The 4,439-nt window shown below is 60.3% G+C and overlaps 1 pseudogene; it reads left to right on the top strand.

The window, feature by feature from the left end:
• The first annotated feature begins 254 nt into the window (after window positions 1–254).
• Window positions 255–4,060, top strand: LOC144961245 (large subunit ribosomal RNA; annotated as a pseudogene).
• The last annotated feature ends 379 nt before the right edge of the window (window positions 4,061–4,439 follow it).

Genomic DNA, 4,439 nt, shown 5'->3' with positions numbered 1-4,439 from the left:
GGTCTCGTCCCGACTGCGCGGCCCGTAGTTAGAACGAGGGTCCGTCTGACCAAGGGAGGACTTTCGTGCCCACCGGCCTTGGGTATGGGGGGGACGACGAATAGAGCGACCGAAGAGGGGCAAGCCCGCAGCGATCGGCTGCTTCTTCCTCAATCCTGGGCTGCTCGATGTACACGCGAGCGAGGATTCGTGGGGGATGCGGGGAAGTAAGTTATAACGAACGCGCGGCGAACCGACAGGATGGGGCGATCTGCCGACCTCATATCGGACGAGGGTACCCGCCGAAACTAAAGATTTTCAGTAAGCGAGAGGAAAAGAAACCAACGGGGATCCCAGTAACGGCGAGTGAAGAGGGAAGAGCCCAGCGCTGAAACCCCTGGGCCGTGCCGCGGGGAGTGTAGCGTTCGGGTCGGTGTCGAGCGGGTCTGGGAGCGCCGCGCGAGTTTCTTCGTCGCGCGTCGGCATGCACAGAGCGGGAGGGGCCAGAGGCCCTTGCCGGCGGCGCTCACTTCCGCCGACCTCGAACCTCGGAGTCGGGGTGCTTGGCAGTGCAGCCGAAGGGGTGGTAATTCCACTAAGGCTAAGTAACTGCGCGAGTCGATAGGAAACAAGTACTGTGAGGAAAGTTGAAAAGAAATCTGAAAGAGAGGGTTGCAAAGCGCGTGAAACGCCAAGGGGGTAAATGGCTGAGCCGAGCGACGTTGTCCCGCCGTGGCGTCTGGCGCCCGTGCCCCCGCGGAGGCGCCCCGGTGACGGGGACGCTTCCGAGTTCGGGGGACGGGCGCTGTGCCCCACACGGCGGCGCGCGCACTCCGCTGCCACCGGCAGGGCCGTCTGTCCGCGCGCCTAGCGGGTCGCGGCCCGGCGGATCGTGGGCGCGAGTTGGACGAGGGGCGGTCGTACGTATTCGGGTGCCGTGGTCGAACGCGGACAAAACGGCGGCGAGTTCGCCGGGGGGGGTTTCGGCCTCGGGCGGGCGGCTCGGTCCGTCGAAAGGTGCGCAGCGTTATTACGGTAACCTGACGACCCCGTCTTGAAAACGGTAACCTAGGAGTCCAGCCTGTGCGAGCCGCAGGGTTTCACTAAACCCACGGCGAAGTGAAAGGCGAGCGGCCCTCGCGGGGCCGAGGCGGGATCTCTGGGGACTCACCGAGTCCCGGAGGCACCGCCGGCCCGGCGGTCGCCGCGTTGACGGCCCTGTCGGAGCATGAGTTGCAGGCTTCGGGAACGATAGAAGGTTGATCTACGCTGAGCAGAGCGAAGCCGGGGGGGAAACTCTGGTGGAAGGCTCGAAGCGACTCTGACGTGCAAATCGACGCACGGACTTGGGGCCGTAGGGGCGAAAGACAATCGAAACATCTAGTAGACTGGGTTCCTCGAAGTTTTCCCTCAGGATCGCCGGTGCCGCGGACGATTTTCACTCGTTTAAAGGAATGGTTGGAGGCCTCGGGGCGTAAAGCATGTCCTCTCAAACTTTCCAACGGGTGAGGGCGCCAGACCCGCCTCGCACGGGGCTGGCCTAGAATCACGGGTGCCGAGTGGGCCATTTTTGGTAAGCTGACCTGGCGCTGCGGGTTGAACCGAACGCACCGGTTGTGGTGCCACCGCAGGACGCTCACGGGAGAACGCTAAAAGGTGTGGGTCGGTACTGACAGAAGGGCGGTGGCCACGGAAGTCGGAATCCGCAGGAGTGTTGTTGTAACAATTCACCTGCCGAACCGAACGCCTGGAAAAATGGATTGGCGTGAGCGTCGGACCCACACCGGGCCACCGCCCGCCGCGGGAGGGGTGCGATCCCCTCCCGGGCAGGCCGGGGCGAGTAGGAGGTGCCGCGCGGTGGCGTGAAAGTTCCGGGGAGCGATCCCGTTCGGAAGCGCCGCGGGGTGAAGATCTTGGTGGTAGTTAGCAAAATATTGAACGGAGAGTACTTTTCAAGGCCGAAGTGGGGAATGGTTTCAGCGGGGAACAGTGATAGCTCAGGGGGTGAGTCGTCTCAGGGGGGGGATAGCTCCCTTGCTGAAAGCGGGTCGAAAAAAAGCGCCGGGCGGCGGCCGATCGGGCCGCCGGCCTGGCTGTCATTCCACCTGGCGACGCGAAAGGGATTCCAGATAAGGTTCGCTCGGAACCGGGCGGCGGCGGAGAACAGATCGGCACCCTCGTCGACTACGTTCCGGCGTGGGGGGCCGCGCGGCGGTCGCGACAGAAGGGGAACGCTGCAGTGGGCACCGGGGAGAGGCGTCGTCTCTTTTTTAAGGTCTGGTTCGCCCTGGAATGGGTTTCATTTCGGAGGAAAGGGCTGGCCAGGCCGAAAAGCGTCGCCGTAAGACAAGGTGGTCCGGAGCGTCACGGCGGTCCGTGGTGAAAACCCGTCGAGGAGTCAATTCTCGCTGCACGGCCGTATCATGTCCGCTGGCAGGTTTAGGTTAGCAGCTCTGGCCAGGAGTAATGTAGGTATGAGGATGTCGGCAAAAAGGGATCCGTAACTTCGGGAAAGAAGGATTGGCTCTGAGGGGCGGGATCGTGTGGGCTAGGGGAGGACTGGAGACCGCACGACACCTGAGGGGAGGACACTCCGAGGGGGAGAGACGTGCGCGGGAAAACCCGTGGGGGCCGGGCCGGCGGGCCCCTCCTCGCTCGGCTGACGCCCCTTCGCGGGGCGCGTTGGCTGCTGGGGCGACAACGACGCGACCTAAGATCACGCTGTCTCAGAACTGTCACGGACCAGGGGGAATCCGATGTCTAATTAAAACCGAGCGTCTGACCAGCCTGAAAGGTGTATACGGGACGTGATTTCTGCCAGGGCTCAGAATGTCAAAGTGAGAGATTCGCATAAGCGCGGGGGAAAAAACGGCGGGAGTAACTATTGACTTCTTAAGGTAGCAAAAGCCTCGTCGTCTAATTAGCGACGCGCACGAACGGAAAATTAACGAGATTCCCATGTCCTATCTAGCCCCGGCGAAATCACAGACAAGGGAAGGGTTGGTGAAATCAGCGGGGAAGAAGACCTGTCGAGTTGGTTCTAGTGACTATGTGGAGGGAGGTGGGAGGGTGTAGCATAAGGCGGGTAGCGTCTTCGGCCCGGGCGCGGACAGTGAAATACCGCAACCCGCGGGACCTCCATTACCGACGGAAAGTAGTGGGGATCGGCGCTTCTTGCAGGTGGAGGCGTACGAGGTTTCAAGACGTCAAGCCCCGTCGCGTGGCGCTCGGGGAGTCACGACTCCCCGACGCGGTAAGACGGCGACAGCGACTGCGCGGGCAGCCTCGGACGGGGAGTTAGGACTTGGGCGGTACATCTGCTTAAAGCGCAGCGAAGGTTGTCCCAAGGCGGGCTCGCGAGGACGGAAACCTCGCCGTAGAGCAAAGGCAAATGCATGCTCGACCTGGATTTTCAGTACGAATACTGGCCCGTGAAAGCGTGCCTATCGATCCTTTTCGACGTTGGGAGTTTCAAGGAGAGGTGTAGAAATGATCCACAGGGATATAACTGCTTGTGGCGGCCAAGCGATCATTAGCGAGTCGATGATTGATACTTCGATGTCGGCTTTCCTATCATTGCGAAGCAGAATTCGCCAAGTGTCGGATTGTTACCCGCCAACGGGAACGTGGTGGGGTTGTTTAGACGTCCGTGAGACAGGTTAGTTTTAGCCTACTGATGAAGCGCATTGCCTCGGTAATCTTGATCCGTACGGTGGAACGGTGGTTCGGAACCTCTGGTTCGCGGTCGGTCGTCGGCCGATGGCGACAGGTACGTCCGTGGAGTACGACTTGAAACGCCTCTATGTCGGAACCCCGCCCGTGTATGAGCAGGGTGAGCTTAGTAGGGCCTTGAGCGTGAGGAACATTAAGGGCAACCCTAGGGTTCGTCGGCTAGTGCGTGACGGCCCGCTCGTCACGCGCGCTAGATCAGTGGTGCGCGTGGGTGGGTCGGTATCATCAAGTCCGTTAGGGGCAAGAATCGCGTGCGGACAATGTATTCGTGGGCGGGGCTGTTGTAAGCCGTCTAGAGCTGTTGGTACGGCGAATCCGTTGAGACTAAGCCCCGGACGCTGAGATTTTACTCCTGCAGGGTTTGTCTCGGCCACCTTTTCCACCGGCTAGGCCACGGCCGGCAGATCGGCGCGCTTCCGAGTCCTGCTATGCTGGCTGGCCATGCTGGCGTGCGGCGCGCGGCGCGGCGGGTGCATGAGAGTGTAAAAACAAGTATTAAAAACTTTTAAAATTTTCTTTTTTTACTTCTTTTCAAAGTTTTTTCTCCCGAATTGGAGAATTTTTTTTTTCTCCACCCGTCCAGAGGCCTAATCCCTAGAGGCAAATAATCCGTCCCCGAGGACAGCCCCCCCAGAGGAATAAACCTTCCAAAGGAAAAAATCCCTCCCGACACTTTTATTTTTCCCCTTTTTTTCGGGGTTTCGAAATGAATTCCCAACTGCATTTTT

This window comes from Berghia stephanieae, unplaced genomic scaffold, assembly GCF_034508935.2.
Source record: "Berghia stephanieae isolate SIO BIC M18660-M18661 unplaced genomic scaffold, UCSD_Bste_1.3 scaffold1882, whole genome shotgun sequence".
NCBI lineage: Eukaryota > Metazoa > Mollusca > Gastropoda > Nudibranchia > Aeolidiidae > Berghia > Berghia stephanieae.
Note: the sequence above shows the minus strand (reverse complement) of the source record. Positions and strands in the feature narration are given on the sequence as shown.